The 26369-nt window shown below is 32.8% G+C and overlaps 22 non-coding genes across 22 annotated transcripts; all 22 read right to left on the reverse strand.

The window, feature by feature from the left end:
• Positions 1-194: 194 nt before the first annotated feature.
• Trnak-cuu (transfer RNA lysine (anticodon CUU)) lies at positions 195-267 on the reverse strand. The gene has a single exon. It is a non-coding gene; the product is annotated as a tRNA-Lys (tRNA).
• Positions 268-1435: 1168 nt separating this feature from the next.
• On the reverse strand, positions 1436-1508 carry Trnak-cuu (transfer RNA lysine (anticodon CUU)). The gene has a single exon. It is a non-coding gene; the product is annotated as a tRNA-Lys (tRNA).
• Positions 1509-2675: 1167 nt separating this feature from the next.
• Trnak-cuu (transfer RNA lysine (anticodon CUU)) lies at positions 2676-2748 on the reverse strand. Its single transcript has one exon. It is a non-coding gene; the product is annotated as a tRNA-Lys (tRNA).
• Positions 2749-3918: 1170 nt separating this feature from the next.
• Positions 3919-3991, reverse strand: Trnak-cuu (transfer RNA lysine (anticodon CUU)). Its single transcript has one exon. It is a non-coding gene; the product is annotated as a tRNA-Lys (tRNA).
• Positions 3992-5162: 1171 nt separating this feature from the next.
• On the reverse strand, positions 5163-5235 carry Trnak-cuu (transfer RNA lysine (anticodon CUU)). The gene has a single exon. It is a non-coding gene; the product is annotated as a tRNA-Lys (tRNA).
• Positions 5236-6405: 1170 nt separating this feature from the next.
• Trnak-cuu (transfer RNA lysine (anticodon CUU)) lies at positions 6406-6478 on the reverse strand. The gene has a single exon. It is a non-coding gene; the product is annotated as a tRNA-Lys (tRNA).
• A 1171-nt stretch (positions 6479-7649) lies between these two features.
• Trnak-cuu (transfer RNA lysine (anticodon CUU)) lies at positions 7650-7722 on the reverse strand. The gene has a single exon. It is a non-coding gene; the product is annotated as a tRNA-Lys (tRNA).
• Positions 7723-8892: 1170 nt separating this feature from the next.
• On the reverse strand, positions 8893-8965 carry Trnak-cuu (transfer RNA lysine (anticodon CUU)). Its single transcript has one exon. It is a non-coding gene; the product is annotated as a tRNA-Lys (tRNA).
• Positions 8966-10138: 1173 nt separating this feature from the next.
• Trnak-cuu (transfer RNA lysine (anticodon CUU)) lies at positions 10139-10211 on the reverse strand. Its single transcript has one exon. It is a non-coding gene; the product is annotated as a tRNA-Lys (tRNA).
• Positions 10212-11381: 1170 nt separating this feature from the next.
• On the reverse strand, positions 11382-11454 carry Trnak-cuu (transfer RNA lysine (anticodon CUU)). The gene has a single exon. It is a non-coding gene; the product is annotated as a tRNA-Lys (tRNA).
• Positions 11455-12623: 1169 nt separating this feature from the next.
• On the reverse strand, positions 12624-12696 carry Trnak-cuu (transfer RNA lysine (anticodon CUU)). Its single transcript has one exon. It is a non-coding gene; the product is annotated as a tRNA-Lys (tRNA).
• A 1165-nt stretch (positions 12697-13861) lies between these two features.
• On the reverse strand, positions 13862-13934 carry Trnak-cuu (transfer RNA lysine (anticodon CUU)). Its single transcript has one exon. It is a non-coding gene; the product is annotated as a tRNA-Lys (tRNA).
• Positions 13935-15103: 1169 nt separating this feature from the next.
• Positions 15104-15176, reverse strand: Trnak-cuu (transfer RNA lysine (anticodon CUU)). Its single transcript has one exon. It is a non-coding gene; the product is annotated as a tRNA-Lys (tRNA).
• A 1170-nt stretch (positions 15177-16346) lies between these two features.
• Positions 16347-16419, reverse strand: Trnak-cuu (transfer RNA lysine (anticodon CUU)). The gene has a single exon. It is a non-coding gene; the product is annotated as a tRNA-Lys (tRNA).
• A 1169-nt stretch (positions 16420-17588) lies between these two features.
• On the reverse strand, positions 17589-17661 carry Trnak-cuu (transfer RNA lysine (anticodon CUU)). The gene has a single exon. It is a non-coding gene; the product is annotated as a tRNA-Lys (tRNA).
• Positions 17662-18826: 1165 nt separating this feature from the next.
• On the reverse strand, positions 18827-18899 carry Trnak-cuu (transfer RNA lysine (anticodon CUU)). The gene has a single exon. It is a non-coding gene; the product is annotated as a tRNA-Lys (tRNA).
• Positions 18900-20064: 1165 nt separating this feature from the next.
• Positions 20065-20137, reverse strand: Trnak-cuu (transfer RNA lysine (anticodon CUU)). The gene has a single exon. It is a non-coding gene; the product is annotated as a tRNA-Lys (tRNA).
• A 1169-nt stretch (positions 20138-21306) lies between these two features.
• Positions 21307-21379, reverse strand: Trnak-cuu (transfer RNA lysine (anticodon CUU)). The gene has a single exon. It is a non-coding gene; the product is annotated as a tRNA-Lys (tRNA).
• A 1169-nt stretch (positions 21380-22548) lies between these two features.
• Trnak-cuu (transfer RNA lysine (anticodon CUU)) lies at positions 22549-22621 on the reverse strand. Its single transcript has one exon. It is a non-coding gene; the product is annotated as a tRNA-Lys (tRNA).
• A 1169-nt stretch (positions 22622-23790) lies between these two features.
• Positions 23791-23863, reverse strand: Trnak-cuu (transfer RNA lysine (anticodon CUU)). The gene has a single exon. It is a non-coding gene; the product is annotated as a tRNA-Lys (tRNA).
• Positions 23864-25032: 1169 nt separating this feature from the next.
• Positions 25033-25105, reverse strand: Trnak-cuu (transfer RNA lysine (anticodon CUU)). Its single transcript has one exon. It is a non-coding gene; the product is annotated as a tRNA-Lys (tRNA).
• A 1169-nt stretch (positions 25106-26274) lies between these two features.
• Positions 26275-26347, reverse strand: Trnak-cuu (transfer RNA lysine (anticodon CUU)). The gene has a single exon. It is a non-coding gene; the product is annotated as a tRNA-Lys (tRNA).
• Between the last annotated feature and the right edge of the window lie 22 nt (positions 26348-26369).

The following is a 26369-nucleotide window of genomic DNA, read 5'->3' on the forward strand; positions in this document are numbered from 1 at the left end:
TACATGTTTTTTTTTTCTTTCTTTCTTTGTTTTTGTTTTGTTTTTTTAATAAAAACACATTAGAATGATATTTTACTGAATTAGAATTCATTAATGAGATGAGTATTATTAATTCATTTTATTTATTGCGGACTATTATCCTCATCTTTCTTTGATGTTGTTTCAAGATATCATGAAAATGGCACAAAAGAATACGCCCAACGTGGGGCTCGAACCCACGACCCCGAGATTAAGAGTCTCGTGCTCTACCGACTGAGCTAGCCGGGCTGATGAAGTCACAATCTACTTAACTAACTTCAATACAATAAGTATTACGGCACTCGCCTAACTATTGTACGATGAAAACAAACCTAATATATTTTCTCAACTTTCAGTTCAGTTTTCTCACTCAGCAAGAATAGCTGACAAACTTATCAATCCAACCAGGGAACATTACCTTACTGCGAGAAAGTAGCTGTGTGTCCCGTTCAGTCACCTACTGGTCCCGCGTTTTTAAATAAAAATGCAAAAATCTAAAATAAAAAATTTAAAAAATGGTCTCGTTTATTCACTATATCTTCTCCTTTTCTTCACTCCATTTCGCCTTTACTCTCAAATGGTTATAACTACGATGGTGATATTCCCTATTGCTAAAGTTTATAATAAACTATTCAGACATTTTAAACATGACCAAAGTAAATAAATAAATAAAACAAATTATAAAATACAAGACAAATATATAATAAATAAATATTACAATAAGCAAGATAAATTACTCTTCTACCTACCTGGATACTTTTTTGTGTGTATTAACTTATTTTAAGGTTTTATTTTAGTTTATTACTTAAGTTAGAACGAGAAATATCGGAAAATTTTTACGACGTACCCCAGCGTATTATAATCACCTCAAGCACAACCTCCCCATGTTAAAAACAGCTTTCGGAATAAACACCCCGAACCTCGAAAGCTGTTTTTAACATGGGGTTGTTGGGGGTGTTTATGCTGCGCTGAGGCAGGTGGTAAAACATACGAAAAATCGTTCACATTAGACGCTTACGTGAAGTTTCGATAATGTCTTTAATATCGAAAATCAAACAGAATCTAAGCTAATAACTGTAACCAATTGTATGAAAATGTAGTGTTCAACTGAACTATATATTTGTATTACTTGCGTTTTTTGTGTAATTTTTGATTTGGGAGCCATTATTTAGACTCCACACGTGACTTGCTAACCGTAAGACATTATTTTCTCGTTGTAATCTTACATGTTTTTTTTTTCTTTCTTTCTTTGTTTTTGTTTTGTTTTTTTAATAAAAACACATTAGAATGATATTTTACTGAATTAGAATTCATTAATGAGATGAGTATTATTAATTCATTTTATTTATTGCGGACTATTATCCTCATCTTTCTTTGATGTTGTTTCAAGATATCATGAAAATGGCACAAAAGAATACGCCCAACGTGGGGCTCGAACCCACGACCCCGAGATTAAGAGTCTCGTGCTCTACCGACTGAGCTAGCCGGGCTGATGAAGTCACAATCTACTTAACTAACTTCAATACAATAAGTATTACGGCACTCGCCTAACTATTGTACGATGAAAACAAACCTAATATATTTTCTCAACTTTCAGTTCAGTTTTCTCACTCAGCAAGAATAGCTGACAAACTTATCAATCCAACCAGGGAACATTACCTTACTGCGAGAAAGTAGCTGTGTGTCCCGTTCAGTCACCTACTGGTCCTGCGTTTTTAAATAAAAATGCAAAAATCTAAAATAAAACATTTTAAAAATGGTCTCGTTTATTCACTATATCTTCTCCTTTTCTTCTATCCACTTCGCTTTTACTCTCCAGCTATGGTTATAACTACGATGGTGATATTCCCTATTGCTAAAGTTTATAATAAACTATTCAGACATTTTAAACATGACCAAAGTAAATAAATAAATAAAACAAATTATAAAATACAAGACAAATATATAATAAATAAATATTACAATAAGCAAGATAAATTACTCTTCTACCTACCTGGATACTTTTTTGTGTGTATTAACTTATTTTAAGGTTTTATTTTAGTTTATTACTTAAGTTAGAACGAGAAATATCGGAAAATTTTTACGACGCACCCCAGCGTATTATAATCACCTCAAGCACAACCTCCCCATGTTAAAAACAGCTTTCGGAATAAACAACCCAAACCTCGAAAGCTGTTTTTAACATGGGGTTGTTGGGGGTGTTTATGCTGCGCTGAGGCAGGTGGTAAAACATACGAAAAATCGTTCACATTAGACGCTTACGTGAAGTTTCGATAATGTCTTTAATATCGAAAATCAAACAGAATCTAAGCTAATAACTGTAACCAATTGTATGAAAATGTAGTGTTCAACTGAACTATATATTTGTATTACTTGCGTTTTTTGTGTAATTTTTGATTTGGGAGCCATTATTTAGACTCCACACGTGACTTGCTAACGTAAGACATTACTTTCTCGTTGTAATCTTACATGTTTTTTTTCTTTCTTTCTTTGTTTTTTTTTTTTTTTTTAATAAAAACACATTAGAATGATATTTTACTGAATTAGAATTCATTAATGAGATGAGTATTATTAATTCATTTTATTTATTGCGGACTATTATCCTCATCTTTCTTTGATGTTGTTTCAAGATATCATGAAAATGACACAAAAGAATACGCCCAACGTGGGGCTCGAACCCACGACCCCGAGATTAAGAGTCTCGTGCTCTACCGACTGAGCTAGCCGGGCTGATGAAGTCACAATCTACTTAACTAACTTCAATACAATAAGTATTACGGCACTCGCCTAACTATTGTACGATGAAAACAAACCTAATATATTTTCTCAACTTTCAGTTCAGTTTTCTCACTCAGCAAGAATAGCTGACAAACTTATCAATCCAACCAGGGAACATTACCTTACTGCGAGAAAGTAGCTGTGTGTCCCGTTCAGTCACCTACTGGTCCCGCGTTTTTAAATAAAAATGCAAAAATCTAAAACAAAACATTTTAAAAATGGTCTCGTTTATTCACTATATCTTCTCCTTTTCTTCTATCCACTTCGCTTTTACTCTCCAGCTATGGTTATAACTACGATGGTGATATTCCCTATTGCTAAAGTTTATAATAAACTATTCAGACATTTTAAACATGACCAAAGTAAATAAATAAATAAAACAAATTATAAAATACAAGACAAATATATAATAAATAAATATTACAATAAGCAAGATAAATTACTCTTCTACCTACCTGGATACTTTTTTGTGTGTATTAACTTATTTTAAGGTTTTATTTTAGTTTATTACTTAAGTTAGAACGAGAAATATCGGAAAATTTTTACGACGTACCCCAGCGTATTATAATCACCTCAAGCACAACCTCCCCATGTTAAAAACAGCTTTCGGAATAAACACCCCGAACCTCGAAAGCTGTTTTTAACATGGGGTTGTTGGGGGTGTTTATGCTGCGCTGAGGCAGGTGGTAAAACATACGAAAAATCGTTCACATTAGACGCTTACGTGAAGTTTCGATAATGTCTTTAATATCGAAAATCAAACAGAATCTAAGCTAATAACTGTAACCAATTGTATGAAAATGTAGTGTTCAACTGAACTATATATTTGTATTACTTGGGTTTTTTGTGTAATTTTTGATTTGGGAGCCATTATTTAGACTCCACACGTGACTTGCTAACCGTAAGACATTATTTTCTCGTTGTAATCTTACATGTTTTTTTTTCTTTCTTTCTTTGTTTTTGTTTTGTTTTTTTAATAAAAACACATTAGAATGATATTTTACTGAATTAGAATTCATTAATGAGATGAGTATTATTAATTCATTTTATTTATTGCGGACTATTATCCTCATCTTTCTTTGATGTTGTTTCAAGATATCATGAAAATGGCACAAAAGGATACGCCCAACGTGGGGCTCGAACCCACGACCCCGAGATTAAGAGTCTCGTGCTCTACCGACTGAGCTAGCCGGGCTGATGAAGTCACAATCTACTTAACTAACTTCAATACAATAAGTATTACGGCACTCGCCTAACTATTGTACGATGAAAACAAACCTAATATATTTTCTCAACTTTCAGTTCAGTTTTCTCACTCAGCAAGAATAGCTGACAAACTTATCAATCCAACCAGGGAACATTACCTTACTGCGAGAAAGTAGCTGTGTGTCCCGTTCAGTCACCTACTGGTCCCGCGTTTTTAAATAAAAATGCAAAAATCTAAAATAAAAAATTTAAAAAATGGTCTCGTTTATTCACTATATCTTCTCCTTTTCTTCTATCCACTTCGCTTTTACTCTCCAGCTATGGTTATAACTACGATGGTGATATTCCCTATTGCTAAAGTTTATAATAAACTATTCAGACATTTTAAACATGACCAAAGTAAATAAATAAATAAAACAAATTATAAAATACAAGACAAATATATAATAAATAAATATTACAATAAGCAAGATAAATTACTCTTCTACCTACCTGGATACTTTTTTGTGTGTATTAACTTATTTTAAGGTTTTATTTTAGTTTATTACTTAAGTTAGAACGAGAAATATCGGAAAATTTTTACGACGCACCCCAGCGTATTATAATCACCTCAAGCACAACCTCCCCATGTTAAAAACAGCTTTCGGAATAAACAACCCAAACCTCGAAAGCTGTTTTTAACATGGGGTTGTTGGGGGTGTTTATGCTGCGCTGAGGCAGGTGGTAAAACATACGAAAAATCGTTCACATTAGACGCTTACGTGAAGTTTCGATAATGTCTTTAATATCGAAAATCAAACAGAATCTAAGCTAATAACTGTAACCAATTGTATGAAAATGTAGTGTTCAACTGAACTATATATTTGTATTACTTGCGTTTTTTGTGTAATTTTTGATTTGGGAGCCATTATTTAGACTCCACACGTGACTTGCTAACGTAAGACATTATTTTCTCGTTGTAATCTTACATGTTTTTTTTCTTTCTTTCTTTGTTTTTTTTTTTTTTTTTTTTTGATAAAAACACATTAGAATGATATTTTACTGAATTAGAATTCATTAATGAGATGAGTATTATTAATTCATTTTATTTATTGCGGACTATTATCCTCATCTTTCTTTGATGTTGTTTCAAGATATCATGAAAATGACACAAAAGAATACGCCCAACTTGGGGTTCGAACCCACGACCCCGAGATTAAGAGTCTCGTGCTCTACCGACTGAGCTAGCCGGGCTGATGAAGTCACAATCTACTTAACTAACTTCAATACAATAAGTATTACGGCACTCGCCTAACTATTGTACGATGAAAACAAACCTAATATATTTTCTCAACTTTCAGTTCAGTTTTCTCACTCAGCAAGAATAGCTGACAAACTTATCAATCCAACCAGGGAACATTACCTTACTGCGAGAAAGTAGCTGTGTGTCCCGTTCAGTCACCTACTGGTCCCGCGTTTTTAAATAAAAATGCAAAAATCTAAAACAAAACATTTTAAAAATGGTCTCGTTTATTCACTATATCTTCTCCTTTTCTTCTATCCACTTCGCTTTTACTCTCCAGCTATGGTTATAACTACGATGGTGATATTCCCTATTGCTAAAGTTTATAATAAACTATTCAGACATTTTAAACATGACCAAAGTAAATAAATAAATAAAACAAATTATAAAATACAAGACAAATATATAATAAATAAATATTACAATAAGCAAGATAAATTACTCTTCTACCTACCTGGATACTTTTTTGTGTGTATTAACTTATTTTAAGGTTTTATTTTAGTTTATTACTTAAGTTAGAACGAGAAATATCGGAAAATTTTTACGACGTACCCCAGCGTATTATAATCACCTCAAGCACAACCTCCCCATGTTAAAAACAGCTTTCGGAATAAACACCCCGAACCTCGAAAGCTGTTTTTAACATGGGGTTGTTGGGGGTGTTTATGCTGCGCTGAGGCAGGTGGTAAAACATACGAAAAATCGTTCACATTAGACGCTTACGTGAAGTTTCGATAATGTCTTTAATATCGAAAATCAAACAGAATCTAAGCTAATAACTGTAACCAATTGTATGAAAATGTAGTGTTCAACTGAACTATATATTTGTATTACTTGGGTTTTTTGTGTAATTTTTGATTTGGGAGCCATTATTTAGACTCCACACGTGACTTGCTAACCGTAAGACATTATTTTCTCGTTGTAATCTTACATGTTTTTTTTTCTTTCTTTCTTTGTTTTTGTTTTGTTTTTTTAATAAAAACACATTAGAATGATATTTTACTGAATTAGAATTCATTAATGAGATGAGTATTATTAATTCATTTTATTTATTGCGGACTATTATCCTCATCTTTCTTTGATGTTGTTTCAAGATATCATGAAAATGGCACAAAAGGATACGCCCAACGTGGGGCTCGAACCCACGACCCCGAGATTAAGAGTCTCGTGCTCTACCGACTGAGCTAGCCGGGCTGATGAAGTCACAATCTACTTAACTAACTTCAATACAATAAGTATTACGGCACTCGCCTAACTATTGTACGATGAAAACAAACCCAATATATTTTCTCAACTTTCAGTTCAGTTTTCTCACTCAGCAAGAATAGCTGACAAACTTATCAATCCAACCAGGGAACATTACCTTACTGCGAGAAAGTAGCTGTGTGTCCCGTTCAGTCACCTACTGGTCCCGCGTTTTTAAATAAAAATGCAAAAATCTAAAATAAAAAATTTAAAAAATGGTCTCGTTTATTCACTATATCTTCTCCTTTTCTTCTATCCACTTCGCTTTTACTCTCCAGCTATGGTTATAACTACGATGGTGATATTCCCTATTGCTAAAGTTTATAATAAACTATTCAGACATTTTAAACATGACCAAAGTAAATAAATAAATAAAACAAATTATAAAATACAAGACAAATATATAATAAATAAATATTACAATAAGCAAGATAAATTACTCTTCTACCTACCTGGATACTTTTTTGTGTGTATTAACTTATTTTAAGGTTTTATTTTAGTTTATTACTTAAGTTAGAACGAGAAATATCGGAAAATTTTTACGACGCACCCCAGCGTATTATAATCACCTCAAGCACAACCTCCCCATGTTAAAAACAGCTTTCGGAATAAAAACCCTGAACCTCGAAAGCTGTTTTTAACATGGGGTTGTTGGGGGTGTTTATGCTGCGCTGAGGCAGGTGGTAAAACATACGAAAAATCGTTCACATTAGACGCTTACGTGAAGTTTCGATAATGTCTTTAATATCGAAAATCAAACAGAATCTAAGCTAATAACTGTAACCAATTGTATGAAAATGTAGTGTTCAACTGAACTATATATTTGTATTACTTGCGTTTTTTGTGTAATTTTTGATTTGGGAGCCATTATTTAGACTCCACACGTGACTTGCTAACGTAAGACATTATTTTCTCGTTGTAATCTTACATGTTTTTTTTCTTTCTTTCTTTGTTTTTTTTTTTTTTTTTTTTTGATAAAAACACATTAGAATGATATTTTACTGAATTAGAATTCATTAATGAGATGAGTATTATTAATTCATTTTATTTATTGCGGACTATTATCCTCATCTTTCTTTGATGTTGTTTCAAGATATCATGAAAATGACACAAAAGAATACGCCCAACGTGGGGCTCGAACCCACGACCCCGAGATTAAGAGTCTCGTGCTCTACCGACTGAGCTAGCCGGGCTGATGAAGTCACAATCTACTTAACTAACTTCAATACAATAAGTATTACGGCACTCGCCTAACTATTGTACGATGAAAACAAACCTAATATATTTTCTCAACTTTCAGTTCAGTTTTCTCACTCAGCAAGAATAGCTGACAAACTTATCAATCCAACCAGGGAACATTACCTTACTGCGAGAAAGTAGCTGTGTGTCCCGTTCAGTCACCTACTGGTCCCGCGTTTTTAAATAAAAATGCAAAAATCTAAAACAAAACATTTTAAAAATGGTCTCGTTTATTCACTATATCTTCTCCTTTTCTTCTATCCACTTCGCTTTTACTCTCCAGCTATGGTTATAACTACGATGGTGATATTCCCTATTGCTAAAGTTTATAATAAACTATTCAGACATTTTAAACATGACCAAAGTAAATAAATAAATAAAACAAATTATAAAATACAAGACAAATATATAATAAATAAATATTACAATAAGCAAGATAAATTACTCTTCTACCTACCTGGATACTTTTTTGTGTGTATTAACTTATTTTAAGGTTTTATTTTAGTTTATTACTTAAGTTAGAACGAGAAATATCGGAAAATTTTTACGACGTACCCCAGCGTATTATAATCACCTCAAGCACAACCTCCCCATGTTAAAAACAGCTTTCGGAATAAACACCCCGAACCTCGAAAGCTGTTTTTAACATGGGGTTGTTGGGGGTGTTTATGCTGCGCTGAGGCAGGTGGTAAAACATACGAAAAATCGTTCACATTAGACGCTTACGTGAAGTTTCGATAATGTCTTTAATATCGAAAATCAAACAGAATCTAAGCTAATAACTGTAACCAATTGTATGAAAATGTAGTGTTCAACTGAACTATATATTTGTATTACTTGCGTTTTTTGTGTAATTTTTGATTTGGGAGCCATTATTTAGACTCCACACGTGACTTGCTAACCGTAAGACATTATTTTCTCGTTGTAATCTTACATGTTTTTTTTTCTTTCTTTCTTTGTTTTTGTTTTGTTTTTTTAATAAAAACACATTAGAATGATATTTTACTGAATTAGAATTCATTAATGAGATGAGTATTATTAATTCATTTTATTTATTGCGGACTATTATCCTCATCTTTCTTTGATGTTGTTTCAAGATATCATGAAAATGGCACAAAAGGATACGCCCAACGTGGGGCTCGAACCCACGACCCCGAGATTAAGAGTCTCGTGCTCTACCGACTGAGCTAGCCGGGCTGATGAAGTCACAATCTACTTAACTAACTTCAATACAATAAGTATTACGGCACTCGCCTAACTATTGTACGATGAAAACAAACCTAATATATTTTCTCAACTTTCAGTTCAGTTTTCTCACTCAGCAAGAATAGCTGACAAACTTATCAATCCAACCAGGGAACATTACCTTACTGCGAGAAAGTAGCTGTGTGTCCCGTTCAGTCACCTACTGGTCCCGCGTTTTTAAATAAAAATGCAAAAATCTAAAATAAAAAATTTAAAAAATGGTCTCGTTTATTCACTATATCTTCTCCTTTTCTTCTATCCACTTCGCTTTTACTCTCCAGCTATGGTTATAACTACGATGGTGATATTCCCTATTGCTAAAGTTTATAATAAACTATTCAGACATTTTAAACATGACCAAAGTAAATAAATAAATAAAACAAATTATAAAATACAAGACAAATATATAATAAATAAATATTACAATAAGCAAGATAAATTACTCTTCTACCTACCTGGATACTTTTTTGTGTGTATTAACTTATTTTAAGGTTTTATTTTAGTTTATTACTTAAGTTAGAACGAGAAATATCGGAAAATTTTTACGACGCACCCCAGCGTATTATAATCACCTCAAGCACAACCTCCCCATGTTAAAAACAGCTTTCGGAATAAACAACCCAAACCTCGAAAGCTGTTTTTAACATGGGGTTGTTGGGGGTGTTTATGCTGCGCTGAGGCAGGTGGTAAAACATACGAAAAATCGTTCACATTAGACGCTTACGTGAAGTTTCGATAATGTCTTTAATATCGAAAATCAAACAGAATCTAAGCTAATAACTGTAACCAATTGTATGAAAATGTAGTGTTCAACTGAACTATATATTTGTATTACTTGCGTTTTTTGTGTAATTTTTGATTTGGGAGCCATTATTTAGACTCCACACGTGACTTGCTAACGTAAGACATTATTTTCTCGTTGTAATCTTACATGTTTTTTTTCTTTCTTTCTTTGTTTTTTTTTTTTTTTTTTTTTTTGATAAAAACACATTAGAATGATATTTTACTGAATTAGAATTCATTAATGAGATGAGTATTATTAATTCATTTTATTTATTGCGGACTATTATCCTCATCTTTCTTTGATGTTGTTTCAAGATATCATGAAAATGACACAAAAGAATACGCCCAACATGGGGTTCGAACCCACGACCCCGAGATTAAGAGTCTCGTGCTCTACCGACTGAGCTAGCCGGGCTGATGAAGTCACAATCTACTTAACTAACTTCAATACAATAAGTATTACGGCACTCGCCTAACTATTGTACGATGAAAACAAACCTAATATATTTTCTCAACTTTCAGTTCAGTTTTCTCACTCAGCAAGAATAGCTGACAAACTTATCAATCCAACCAGGGAACATTACCTTACTGCGAGAAAGTAGCTGTGTGTCCCGTTCAGTCACCTACTGGTCCCGCGTTTTTAAATAAAAATGCAAAAATCTAAAACAAAACATTTTAAAAATGGTCTCGTTTATTCACTATATCTTCTCCTTTTCTTCTATCCACTTCGCTTTTACTCTCCAGCTATGGTTATAACTACGATGGTGATATTCCCTATTGCTAAAGTTTATAATAAACTATTCAGACATTTTAAACATGACCAAAGTAAATAAATAAATAAAACAAATTATAAAATACAAGACAAATATATAATAAATAAATATTACAATAAGCAAGATAAATTACTCTTCTACCTACCTGGATACTTTTTTGTGTGTATTAACTTATTTTAAGGTTTTATTTTAGTTTATTACTTAAGTTAGAACGAGAAATATCGGAAAATTTTTACGACGTACCCCAGCGTATTATAATCACCTCAAGCACAACCTCCCCATGTTAAAAACAGCTTTCGGAATAAACACCCCGAACCTCGAAAGCTGTTTTTAACATGGGGTTGTTGGGGGTGTTTATGCTGCGCTGAGGCAGGTGGTAAAACATACGAAAAATCGTTCACATTAGACGCTTACGTGAAGTTTCGATAATGTCTTTAATATCGAAAATCAAACAGAATCTAAGCTAATAACTGTAACCAATTGTATGAAAATGTAGTGTTCAACTGAACTATATATTTGTATTACTTGGGTTTTTTGTGTAATTTTTGATTTGGGAGCCATTATTTAGACTCCACACGTGACTTGCTAACCGTAAGACATTATTTTCTCGTTGTAATCTTACATGTTTTTTTTTCTTTCTTTCTTTGTTTTTGTTTTGTTTTTTTAATAAAAACACATTAGAATGATATTTTACTGAATTAGAATTCATTAATGAGATGAGTATTATTAATTCATTTTATTTATTGCGGACTATTATCCTCATCTTTCTTTGATGTTGTTTCAAGATATCATGAAAATGACACAAAAGTATACGCCCAACGTGGGGCTCGAACCCACGACCCCGAGATTAAGAGTCTCGTGCTCTACCGACTGAGCTAGCCGGGCTGATGAAGTCACAATCTACTTAACTAACTTCAATACAATAAGTATTACGGCACTCGCCTAACTATTGTACGATGAAAACAAACCTAATATATTTTCTCAACTTTCAGTTCAGTTTTCTCACTCAGCAAGAATAGCTGACAAACTTATCAATCCAACCAGGGAACATTACCTTACTGCGAGAAAGGAGCTGTGTGTCCCGTTCAGTCACCTACTGGTCCCGCGTTTTTAAATAAAAATGCAAAAATCTAAAATAAAAAATTTAAAAAATGGTCTCGTTTATTCACTATATCTTCTCCTTGTCTTCTATCCATTTCGCCTTTACTCTCAAATGGTTATAACTACGATGGTGATATTCCCTATTGCTAAAGTTTATAATAAACTATTCAGACATTTTAAACATGACCAAAGTAAAAAAATAAATAAAACAAATTATAAAATATAAGACAAATATATAATAAATAAATATTACAATAAGCAAGATAAATTACTCTTCTACCTACCTGGATACTTTTTTTTGTGTGTATTAACTTATTTTAAGGTTTTATTTTAGTTTATTACTTAAGTTAGAACGAGAAATATCGGAAGATTTTTACGACGTACCCCAGCGTATTATAATCACCTCAAGCACAACCTCCCCATGTTAAAAACAGCTTTCGGAATAAACACCCCGAACCTCGAAAGCTGTTTTTAACATGGGGTTGTTGGGGGTGTTTATGCTGCGCTGAGGCAGGTGGTAAAACATACGAAAAATCGTTCACATTAGACGCTTACGTGAAGTTTCGATAATGTCTTTAATATCGAAGATCAAACAGAATCTAAGCTAATAACTGTAACCAATTGTATGAAAATGTAGTGTTCAACTGAACTATATATTTGTATTACTTGCGTTTTTTGTGTAATTTTTGATTTGGGAGCCATTATTTAGACTCCACACGTGACTTGCTAACGTAAGACATTACTTTCTCGTTGTAATCTTACATGTTTTTTTTTCTTTCTTTCTTTGTTTTTGTTTTGTTTTTTTTAATAAAAACACATTAGAATGATATTTTACTGAATTAGAATTCATTAATGAGATGAGTATTATTAATTCATTTTATTTATTGCGGACTATTATCCTCATCTTTCTTTGATGTTGTTTCAAGATATCATGAAAATGACACAAAAGAATACGCCCAACGTGGGGCTCGAACCCACGACCCCGAGATTAAGAGTCTCGTGCTCTACCGACTGAGCTAGCCGGGCTGATAACGTCACAATCTACTTAACTAACTTCAACACAATAAGCAATACGGCACTCGCCTAACTATTGTACGATGAAAACAAACCTAATATATTTTCTCAACTTTCAGTTCAGTTTTCTCACTCAGCAAGAATAGCTGACAAACTTATCAATCCAACCAGGGAACATTACCTTACTGCGAGAAAGTAGCTGTGTGTCCCGTTCAGTAACCTACTGTTCCCGCGTTTTTAACTAAACATACAAAAATCTAAAATAAAAAATTTAAAAAATGGTCTCGTTTATTCACTATATCTTCTCCTTTTCTTCTATCCACTTCGCTTTTACTCTCCAGCTATGGTTATAACTACGATGGTGATATTCCCTATTGCTAAAGTTTATAATAAACTATTCAGACATTTTAAACATGACCAAAGTAAATAAATAAATAAAACAAATTATAAAATACAAGACAAATATATAATAAATAAATATTACAATAAGCAAGATAAATTACTCTTCTACTTACCTGGATACTTTTTTGTGTGTATTAACTTATTTTAAGGTTTTATTTTAGTTTATTACTTAAGTTAGAACGAGAAATATCGGAAAATTTTTACGACGTACCCCAGCGTATTATAATCACCTCAAGCACAACCTCCCCATGTTAAAAACAGCTTTCGGAATAAACACCCCGAACCTCGAAAGCTGTTTTTAACATGGGGTTGTTGGGGGTGTTTATGCTGCGCTGAGGCAGGTGGTAAAACATACGAAAAATCGTTCACATTAGACGCTTACGTGAAGTTTCGATAATGTCTTTAATATCGAAAATCAAACAGAATCTAAGCTAATAACTGTAACGAATTGTATGAAAATGTAGTGCTCAACTGAACTATATATATGTATTACTTGCGTTTTTTGTGTAATTTTTGATTTGGGAGCCATTATTTAGACTCCACACGTGACTTGCTAACGTAAGACATTATTTTCTCGTTGTAATCTTACGTTTTTTTATTTCTTTCTTTGTTTTTGTTTTGTTTTTTTAATAAAAACACATTAGAATGATATTTTACTGAATTAGAATTCATTAATGAGATGAGTATTATTAATTCATTTTATTTATTGCGGACTATTATCCTCATCTTTCTTTGATGTTGTTTCAAGATATCATGAAAATGACACAAAAGAATACGCCCAACGTGGGGCTCGAACTCACGACCCCGAGATTAAGAGTCTCGTGCTCTACCGACTGAGCTAGCCGGGCTGATGAAGTCACAATCTACTTAACTAACTTCAATACAATAAGTATTACGGCACTCGCCTAACTATTGTACGATGAAAACAAACCTAATATATTTTCTCAACTTTCAGTTCAGTTTTCTCACTCAGCAAGAATAGCTGAGAAACTTATCAATCCAACCAGGGAACATTACCTTACTGCGAGAAAGTAGCTGTGTGTCCCGTTCAGTCACCTACTGGTCCCGCGTTTTTAAATAAAAATGCAAAAATCTAAAATAAAAAATTTAAAAAATGGTCTCGTTTATTCACTATATCTTCTCCTTTTCTTCTATCCACTTCGCTTTTACTCTCCAGCTATGGTTATAACTACGATGGTGATATTCCCTATTGCTAAAGTTTATAATAAACTATTCAGACATTTTAAACATGACCAAAGTAAATAAATAAATAAAACAAATTATAAAATATAAGACAAATATATAATAAATAAATATTACAATAAGCAAGATAAATTACTCTTCTACCTACCTGGATACTTTTTTGTGTGTATTAACTTATTTTAAGGTTTTATTTTAGTTTATTACTTAAGTTAGAACGAGAAATATCGGAAAATTTTTACGACGTACCCCAGCATATTATAATCACCTCAAGCACAACCTCCCCATGTTAAAAACAGCTTTCGGAATAAACACCCCGAACCTCGAAAGCTGTTTTTAACATGGGGTTGTTGGGGGTGTTTATGCTGCGCTGAGGCAGGTGGTAAAACATACGAAAAATCGTTCACATTAGACGCTTACGTGAAGTTTCGATAATGTCTTTAATATCGAAAATCAAACAGAATCTAAGCTAATAACTGTAACCAATTGTATGAAAATGTAGTGTTCAACTGAACTATATATTTGTATTACTTGCGTTTTTTGTGTAATTTTTGATTTGGGAGCCATTATTTAGACTCCACACGTGACTTGCTAACGTAAGACATTATTTTCTCGTTGTAATCTTACATGTTTTTTTTTCTTTCTTTCTTTGTTTTTGTTTTGTTTTTTTAATAAAAACACATTAGAATGATATTTTACTGAATTAGAATTCATTAATGAGATGAGTATTATTAATTCATTTTATTTATTGCGGACTATTATCCTCATCTTTCTTTGATGTTGTTTCAAGATATCATGAAAATGGCACAAAAGAATACGCCCAACGTGGGGCTCGAACCCACGACCCCGAGATTAAGAGTCTCGTGCTCTACCGACTGAGCTAGCCGGGCTGATGAAGTCGCAATCTTCTTAACTAGCTTCAATACAATAAGTATTACGGCACTCGCCTAACTATTGTACGATGAAAACAAACCTAATATATTTTCTCAACTTTCAGTTCAGTTTTCTCACTCAGCAAGAATAGCTGACAAACTTATCAATCCAACCAGGGAACATTACCTTACTGCGAGAAAGTAGCTGTGTGTCCCGTTCAGTCACCTACTGGTCCCGCGTTTTTAAATAAAAATGCAAAAATCTAAAACAAAACATTTTAAAAATGGTCTCGTTTATTCACTATATCTTCTCCTTTTCTTCTATCCACTTCGCTTTTACTCTCCAGCTATGGTTATAACTACGATGGTGATATTCCCTATTGCTAAAGTTTATAATAAACTATTCAGACATTTTAAACATGACCAAAGTAAATAAATAAATAAAACAAATTATAAAATACAAGACAAATATATAATAAATAAATATTACAATAAGCAAGATAAATTACTCTTCTACTTACCTGGATACTTTTTTGTGTGTATTAACTTATTTTAAGGTTTTATTTTAGTTTATTACTTAAGTTAGAACGAGAAATATCGGAAAATTTTTACGACGTACCCCAGCGTATTATAATCACCTCAAGCACAACCTCCCCATGTTAAAAACAGCTTTCGGAATAAACACCCCGAACCTCGAAAGCTGTTTTTAACATGGGGTTGTTGGGGGTGTTTATGCTGCGCTGAGGCAGGTGGTAAAACATACGAAAAATCGTTCACATTAGACGCTTACGTGAAGTTTCGATAATGTCTTTAATATCGAAAATCAAACAGAATCTAAGCTAATAACTGTAACCAATTGTATGAAAATGTAGTGTTCAACTGAACTATATATTTGTATTACTTGCGTTTTTTGTGTAATTTTTGATTTGGGAGCCATTATTTAGACTCCACACGTGACTTGCTAACGAAAGACATTATTTTCTCGTTGTAATCTTACATGTTTTTTTTTTCTTTCTTTCTTTGTGTTTGTTTTGTTTTTTTAATAAAAACACATTAGAATGATATTTTACTGAATTAGAATTCATTAATGAGATGAGTATTATTAATTCATTTTATTTATTGCGGACTATTATCCTCATCTTTCTTTGATGTTGTTTCAAGATATCATGAAAATGGCACAAAAGAATACGCCCAACGTGGGGCTCGAACCCACGACCCCGAGATTAAGAGTCTCGTGCTCTACCGACTGAGCTAGCCGGGCTGATGAAGTCACAATCTACTTAACTAGCTTCAATACAATAAGTATTACGGCACTCGCCTAACTATTGTACGATGAAAACAAACCTAATATATTTTCTCAACTTTCAGTTCAGTTTTCTCACTCAGCAAGAATAGCTGACAAACTTATCAATCCAACCAGGGAACATTACCTTACTGCGAGAAAGTAGCTGTGTGTCCCGTTCAGTCACCTACTGGTCCCGCGTTTTTAAATAAAAATGCAAAAATCTAAAATAAAAAAATTAAAAAATGGTCTCGTTTATTCACTATATCTTCTCCTTGTCTTCTATCCACTTCGCTTTTACTCTCCAGCTATGGTTATAACTACGATGGTGATATTCCCTATTGCTAAAGTTTATAATAAACTATTCAGACATTTTAAACATGACCAAAGTAAATAAATAAATAAAACAAATTATAAAATACAAGACAAATATATAATAAATAAATATTACAATAAGCAAGATAAATTACTCTTCTACCTACCTGGATACTTTTTTGTGTGTATTAACTTATTTTAAGGTTTTATTTTAGTTTATTACTTAAGTTAGAACGAGAAATATCGGAAAATTTTTACGACGTACCCCAGCGTATTATAATCACCTCAAGCACAACCTCCCCATGTTAAAAACAGCTTTCGGAATAAACAACCCAAACCTCGAAAGCTGTTTTTAACATGGGGTTGTTGGGGGTGTTTATGCTGCGCTGAGGCAGGTGGTAAAACATACGAAAAATCGTTCACATTAGACGCTTACGTGAAGTTTCGATAATGTCTTTAATATCGAAAATCAAACAGAATCTAAGCTAATAACTTTAACCAATTGTATGAAAATGTAGTGTTCAACTGAACTATATATTTGTATTACTTGCGTTTTTTGTGTAATTTTTGATTTGGGAGCCATTATTTAGACTCCACACGTGACTTGCTAACGTAAGACATTATTTTCTCGTTGTAATCTTACATGTTTTTTTTTCTTTCTTTCTTTGTTTTTGTTTTGTTTTTTTAATAAAAACACATTAGAATGATATTTTACTGAATTAGAATTCATTAATGAGATGAGTATTATTAATTCATTTTATTTATTGCGGACTATTATCCTCATCTTTCTTTGATGTTGTTTCAAGATATCATGAAAATGGCACAAAAGAATACGCCCAACGTGGGGCTCGAACCCACGACCCCGAGATTAAGAGTCTCGTGCTCTACCGACTGAGCTAGCCGGGCTGATGAAGTCACAATCTACTTAACTAACTTCAATACAATAAGTATTACGGCACTCGCCTAACTATTGTACGATGAAAACAAACCTAATATATTTTCTCAACTTTCAGTTCAGTTTTCTTACTCAGCAAGAATAGCTGACAAACTTATCAATCCAACCAGGGAACATTACCTTACTGCGAGAAAGTAGCTGTGTGTCCCGTTCAGTCACCTACTGGTCCCGCGTTTTTAAATAAAAATGCAAAAATCTAAAATAAAACATTTTAAAAATGGTCTCGTTTATTCACTATATCTTCTCCTTTTCTTCTATCCACTTCGCTTTTACTCTCCAGCTATGGTTATAACTACGATGGTGATATTCCCTATTGCTAAAGTTTATAATAAACTATTCAGACATTTTAAACATGACCAAAGTAAATAAATAAATAAAACAAATTATAAAATATAAGACAAATATATAATAAATAAATATTACAATAAGCAAGATAAATTACTCTTCTACCTACCTGGATACTTTTTTGTGTGTATTAACTTATTTTAAGGTTTTATTTTAGTTTATTACTTAAGTTAGAACGAGAAATATCGGAAAATTTTTACGACGTACCCCAGCGTATTATAATCACCTCAAGCACAACCTCCCCATGTTAAAAACAGCTTTCGGAATAAACACCCCGAACCTCGAAAGCTGTTTTTAACATGGGGTTGTTGGGGGTGTTTATGCTGCGCTGAGGCAGGTGGTAAAACATACGAAAAATCGTTCACATTAGACGCTTACGTGAAGTTTCGATAATGTCTTTAATATCGAAAATCAAACAGAATCTAAGCTAATAACTGTAACGAATTGTATGAAAATGTAGTGCTCAACTGAACTATATATATGTATTACTTGCGTTTTTTGTGTAATTTTTGATTTGGGAGCCATTATTTAGACTCCACACGTGACTTGCTAACGTAAGACATTATTTTCTCGTTGTAATCTTACGTTTTTTTCTTTCTTTCTTTGTTTTTGTTTTGTTTTTTTAATAAAAACACATTAGAATGATATTTTACTGAATTAGAATTCATTAATGAGATGAGTATTATTAATTCATTTTATTTATTGCGGACTATTATCCTCATCTTTCTTTGATGTTGTTTCAAGATATCATGAAAATGACACAAAAGAATACGCCCAACGTGGGGCTCGAACCCACGACCCCGAGATTAAGAGTCTCGTGCTCTACCGACTGAGCTAGCCGGGCTGATAACGTCACAATCTACTTAACTAACTTCAACACAATAAGCAATACGGCACTCGCCTAACTATTGTACGATGAAAACAAACCTAATATATTTTCTCAACTTTCAGTTCAGTTTTCTCACTCAGCAAGAATAGCTGACAAACTTATCAATCCAACCAGGGAACATTACCTTACTGCGAGAAAGTAGCTGTGTGTCCCGTTCAGTCACCTACTGTTCCCGCGTTTTTAACTAAAAATACAAAAATCTAAAATAAAAAATTTAAAAAATGGTCTCGTTTATTCACTATATCTTCTCCTTTTCTTCTATCCACTTCGCTTTTACTCTCCAGCTATGGTTATAACTACGATGGTGATATTCCCTATTGCTAAAGTTTATAATAAACTATTCAGACATTTTAAACATGACCAAAGTAAATAAATAAATAAAACAAATTATAAAATACAAGACAAATATATAATAAATAAATATTACAATAAGCAAGATAAATTACTCTTCTACTTACCTGGATACTTTTTTGTGTGTATTAACTTATTTTAAGGTTTTATTTTAGTTTATTACTTAAGTTAGAACGAGAAATATCGGAAAATTTTTACGACGTACCCCAGCGTATTATAATCACCTCAAGCACAACCTCCCCATGTTAAAAACAGCTTTCGGAATAAACAACCCAAACCTCGAAAGCTGTTTTTAACATGGGGTTGTTGGGGGTGTTTATGCTGCGCTGAGGCAGGTGGTAAAACATACGAAAAATCGTTCACATTAGACGCTTACGTGAAGTTTCGATAATGTCTTTAATATCGAAAATCAAACAGAATCTAAGCTAATAACTGTAACGAATTGTATGAAAATGTAGTGCTCAACTGAACTATATATATGTATTACTTGCGTTTTTTGTGTAATTTTTGATTTGGGAGCCATTATTTAGACTCCACACGTGACTTGCTAACGTAAGACATTATTTTCTCGTTGTAATCTTACGTTTTTTTCTTTCTTTCTTTGTTTTTGTTTTGTTTTTTTAATAAAAACACATTAGAATGATATTTTACTGAATTAGAATTCATTAATGAGATGAGTATTATTAATTCATTTTATTTATTGCGGACTATTATCCTCATCTTTCTTTGATGTTGTTTCAAGATATCATGAAAATGACACGAAAGAATACGCCCAACGTGGGGCTCGAACCCACGACCCCGAGATTAAGAGTCTCGTGCTCTACCGACTGAGCTAGCCGGGCTGATGAAGTCACAATCTACTTAACTAACTTCAATACAATAAGTATTACGGCACTCGCCTAACTATTGTACGATGAAAACAAACCTAATATATTTTCTCAACTTTCAGTTCAGTTTTCTCACTCAGCAAGAATAGCTGAGAAACTTATCAATCCAACCAGGGAACATTACCTTACTGCGAGAAAGTAGCTGTGTGTCCCGTTCAGTCACCTACTGGTCCCGCGTTTTTAAATAAAAATGCAAAAATCTAAAATAAAAAATTTAAAAAATGGTCTCGTTTATTCACTATATCTTCTCCTTTTCTTCTATCCACTTCGCTTTTACTCTCCAGCTATGGTTATAACTATGATGGTGATATTCCCTATTGCTAAAGTTTATAATAAACTATTCAGACATTTTAAACATGACCAAAGTAAATAAATAAATAAAACAAATTATAAAATATAAGACAAATATATAATAAATAAATATTACAATAAGCAAGATAAATTACTCTTCTACCTACCTGGATACTTTTTTGTGTGTATTAACTTATTTTAAGGTTTTATTTTAGTTTATTACTTAAGTTAGAACGAGAAATATCGGAAAATTTTTACGACGTACCCCAGCATATTATAATCACCTCAAGCACAACCTCCCCATGTTAAAAACAGCTTTCGGAATAAACACCCCGAACCTCGAAAGCTGTTTTTAACATGGGGTTGTTGGGGGTGTTTATGCTGCGCTGAGGCAGGTGGTAAAACATACGAAAAATCGTTCACATTAGACGCTTACGTGAAGTTTCGATAATGTCTTTAATATCGAAAATCAAACAGAATCTAAGCTAATAACTGTAACCAATTGTATGAAAATGTAGTGTTCAACTGAACTATATATTTGTATTACTTGCGTTTTTTGTGTAATTTTTGATTTGGGAGCCATTATTTAGACTCCACACGTGACTTGCTAACGTAAGACATTATTTTCTCGTTGTAATCTTACATGTTTTTTTTTCTTTCTTTCTTTGTTTTTGTTTTGTTTTTTTAATAAAAACACATTAGAATGATATTTTACTGAATTAGAATTCATTAATGAGATGAGTATTATTAATTCATTTTATTTATTGCGGACTATTATCCTCATCTTTCTTTGATGTTGTTTCAAGATATCATGAAAATGGCACAAAAGAATACGCCCAACGTGGGGCTCGAACCCACGACCCCGAGATTAAGAGTCTCGTGCTCTACCGACTGAGCTAGCCGGGCTGATGAAGTCGCAATCTTCTTAACTAGCTTCAATACAATAAGTATTACGGCACTCGCCTAACTATTGTACGATGAAAACAAACCTAATATATTTTCTCAACTTTCAGTTCAGTTTTCTCACTCAGCAAGAATAGCTGACAAACTTATCAATCCAACCAGGGAACATTACCTTACTGCGAGAAAGTAGCTGTGTGTCCCGTTCAGTCACCTACTGGTCCCGCGTTTTTAAATAAAAATGCAAAAATCTAAAACAAAACATTTTAAAAATGGTCTCGTTTATTCACTATATCTTCTCCTTGTCTTCTATCCACTTCGCTTTTACTCTCCAGCTATGGTTATAACTACGATGGTGATATTCCCTATTGCTGAAGTTTATAATAAACTATTCAGACATTTTAAACATGACCAAAGTAAATAAATAAATAAAACAAATTATAAAATACAAGACAAATATATAATAAATAAATATTACAATAAGCAAGATAAATTACTCTTCTACTTACCTGGATACTTTTTTGTGTGTATTAACTTATTTTAAGGTTTTATTTTAGTTTATTACTTAAGTTAGAACGAGAAATATCGGAAAATTTTTACGACGTACCCCAGCGTATTATAATCACCTCAAGCACAACCTCCCCATGTTAAAAACAGCTTTCGGAATAAACACCCCGAACCTCGAAAGCTGTTTTTAACATGGGGTTGTTGGGGGTGTTTATGCTGCGCTGAGGCAGGTGGTAAAACATACGAAAATTCGTTCACATTAGACGCTTACGTGAAGTTTCGATAATGTCTTTAATATCGAAAATCAAACAGAATCTAAGCTAATAACTGTAACCAATTGTATGAAAATGTAGTGTTCAACTGAACTATATATTTGTATTACTTGCGTTTTTTGTGTAATTTTTGATTTGGGAGCCATTATTTAGACTCCACACGTGACTTGCTAACGAAAGACATTATTTTCTCGTTGTAATCTTACATGTTTTTTTTTCTTTCTTTCTTTGTGTTTGTTTTGTTTTTTTAATAAAAACACATTAGAATGATATTTTACTGAATTAGAATTCATTAATGAGATGAGTATTATTAATTCATTTTATTTATTGCGGACTATTATCCTCATCTTTCTTTGATGTTGTTTCAAGATATCATGAAAATGGCACAAAAGAATACGCCCAACGTGGGGCTCGAACCCACGACCCCGAGATTAAGAGTCTCGTGCTCTACCGACTGAGCTAGCCGGGCTGATGAAGTCACAATCTACTTAACTAGCTTGAATACAATAAGTATTACGGCACTCGCCTAACTATTGTACGATGAAAACAAACCTAATATATTTTCTCAACTTTCAGTTCAGTTTTCTCACTCAGCAAGAATAGCTGACAAACTTATCAATCCAACCAGGGAACATTACCTTACTGCGAGAAAGTAGCTGTGTGTCCCGTTCAGTCACCTACTGGTCCCGCGTTTTTAAATAAAAATGCAAAAATCTAAAACAAAACATTTTAAAAATGGTCTCGTTTATTCACTATATCTTCTCCTTTTCTTCTATCCACTTCGCTTTTACTCTCCAGCTATGGTTATAACTACGATGGTGATATTCCCTATTGCTAAAGTTTATAATAAACTATTCAGACATTTTAAACATGACCAAAGTAAATAAGTAAATAAAACAAATTATAAAATATAAGACAAATATATAATAAATAAATATTACAATAAGCAAGATAAATTACTCTTCTACCTACCTGGATACTTTTTTGTGTGTATTAACTTATTTTAAGGTTTTATTTTAGTTTATTACTTAAGTTAGAACGAGAAATATCGGAAAATTTTTACGACGTACCCCAGCGTATTATAATCACCTCAAGCACAACCTCCCCATGTTAAAAACAGCTTTCGGAATAAACACCCCGAACATCGAAAGCTGTTTTTAACATGGGGTTGTTGGGGGTGTTTATGCTGCGCTGAGGCAGGTGGTAAAACATACGAAAAATCGTTCACATTAGACGCTTACGTGAAGTTTCGATAATGTCTTTAATATCGAAAATCAAACAGAATCTAAGCTAATAACTGTAACCAATTGTATGAAAATGTAGTGTTCAACTGAACTATATATTTGTATTACTTGCGTTTTTTGTGTAATTTTTGATTTGGGAGCCATTATTTAGACTCCACACGTGACTTGCTAACGTAAGACATTATTTTCTCGTTGTAATCTTACATGTTTTTTTTCTTTCTTTCTTTGTTTTTGTTTTGTTTTTTTTAATAAAAACACATTAGAATGATATTTTACTGAATTAGAATTCATTAATGAGATGAGTATTATTAATTCATTTTATTTATTGCGGACTATTATCCTCATCTTTCTTTGATGTTGTTTCAAGATATCATGAAAATGGCACAAAAGAATACGCCCAACGTGGGGCTCGAACCCACGACCCCGAGATTAAGAGTCTCGTGCTCTACCGACTGAGCTAGCCGGGCTGATGAAGTCACAATCTACTTAACTAACTTCAATACAATAAGTATTACGGCACTCGCCTAACTATTGTACGATGAAAACAAACCTAATATATTTTCTCAACTTTCAGTTCAGTTTTCTCACTCAGCAAGAATAGCTGACAAACTTATCAATCCAACCAGGGAACATTACCTTACTGCGAGAAAGTAGCTGTGTGTCCCGTTCAGTCACCTACTGGTCCCGCGTTTTTAAATAAAAATGCAAAAATCTAAAACAAAACATTTTAAAAATGGTCTCGTTTATTCACTATATCTTCTCCTTTTCTTCTATCCACTTCGCTTTTACTCTCCAGCTATGGTTATAACTACGATGGTGATATTCCCTATTGCTAAAGTTTATAATAAACTATTCAGACATTTTAAACATGACCAAAGTAAATAAGTAAATAAAACAAATTATAAAATATAAGACAAATATATAATAAATAAATATTACAATAAGCAAGATAAATTACTCTTCTACCTACCTGGATACTTTTTTGTGTGTATTAACTTATTTTAAGGTTTTATTTTAGTTTATTACTTAAGTTAGAACGAGAAATATCGGAAAATTTTTACGACGTACCCCAGCGTATTATAATCACCTCAAGCACAACCTCCCCATGTTAAAAACAGCTTTCGGAATAAACACCCCGAACATCGAAAGCTGTTTTTAACATGGGGTTGTTGGGGGTGTTTATGCTGCGCTGAGGCAGGTGGTAAAACATACGAAAAATCGTTCACATTAGACGCTTACGTGAAGTTTCGATAATGTCTTTAATATCGAAAATCAAACAGAATCTAAGCTAATAACTGTAACCAATTGTATGAAAATGTAGTGTTCAACTGAACTATATATTTGTATTACTTGCGTTTTTTGTGTAATTTTTGATTTGGGAGCCATTATTTAGACTCCACACGTGACTTGCTAACGTAAGACATTATTTTCTCGTTGTAATCTTACATGTTTTTTTTCTTTCTTTCTTTGTTTTTGTTTTGTTTTTTTTAATAAAAACACATTAGAATGATATTTTACTGAATTAGAATTCATTAATGAGATGAGTATTATTAATTCATTTTATTTATTGCGGACTATTATCCTCATCTTTCTTTGATGTTGTTTCAAGATATCATGAAAATGGCACAAAAGAATACGCCCAACGTGGGGCTCGAACCCACGACCCCGAGATTAAGAGTCTCGTGCTCTACCGACTGAGCTAGCCGGGCTGATGAAGTCACAATCTACTTAACTAACTTCAATACAATAAGTATTACGGCACTCGCCTAACTATTGTACGATGAAAACAAACCTAATATATTTTCTCAACTTTCAGTTCAGTTTTCTCACTCAGCAAGAATAGCTGACAAACTTATCAATCCAACCAGGGAACATTACCTTACTGCGAGAAAGTAGCTGTGTGTCCCGTTCAGTCACCTACTGGTCCCGCGTTTTTAAATAAAAATGCAAAAATCTAAAACAAAACATTTTAAAAATGGTCTCGTTTATTCACTATATCTTCTCCTTTTCTTCTATCCACTTCGCTTTTACTCTCCAGCTATGGTTATAACTACGATGGTGATATTCCCTATTGCTAAAGTTTATAATAAACTATTCAGACATTTTAAACATGACCAAAGTAAATAAATAAATAAAACAAATTATAAAATACAAGACAAATATATAATAAATAAATATTACAATAAGCAAGATAAATTACTCTTCTACTTACCTGGATACTTTTTTGTGTGTATTAACTTATTTTAAGGTTTTATTTTAGTTTATTACTTAAGTTAGAACGAGAAATATCGGAAAATTTTTACGACGTACCCCAGCGTATTATAATCACCTCAAGCACAACCTCCCCATGTTAAAAACAGCTTTCGGAATAAACACCCCGAACCTCGAAAGCTGTTTTTAACATGGGGTTGTTGGGGGTGTTTATGCTGCGCTGAGGCAGGTGGTAAAACATACGAAAAATCGTTCACATTAGACGCTTACGTGAAGTTTCGATAATGTCTTTAATATCGAAAATCAAACAGAATCTAAGCTAATAACTGTAACCAATTGTATGAAAATGTAGTGTTCAACTGAACTATATATTTGTATTACTTGCGTTTTTTGTGTAATTTTTGATTTGGGAGCCATTATTTAGACTCCACACGTGACTTGCTAACGTAAGACATTATTTTCTCGTTGTAATCTTACATGTTTTTTTTTCTTTCTTTCTTTGTTTTTGTTTTGTTTTTTTAATAAAAACACATTAGAATGATATTTTACTGAATTAGAATTCATTAATGAGATGAGTATTATTAATTCATTTTATTTATTGCGGACTATTATCCTCATCTTTCTTTGATGTTGTTTCAAGATATCATGAAAATGGCACAAAAGAATACGCCCAACGTGGGGCTCGAACCCACGACCCCGAGATTAAGAGTCTCGTGCTCTACCGACTGAGCTAGCCGGGCTGATGAAGTCGCAATCTTCTTA

The sequence above is a fragment of the Euprymna scolopes genome, chromosome 18 (assembly GCF_053919585.1).
Source record: "Euprymna scolopes isolate OS-2025 chromosome 18, ASM5391958v1, whole genome shotgun sequence".
Taxonomy (NCBI): domain Eukaryota; kingdom Metazoa; phylum Mollusca; class Cephalopoda; order Sepiida; family Sepiolidae; genus Euprymna; species Euprymna scolopes.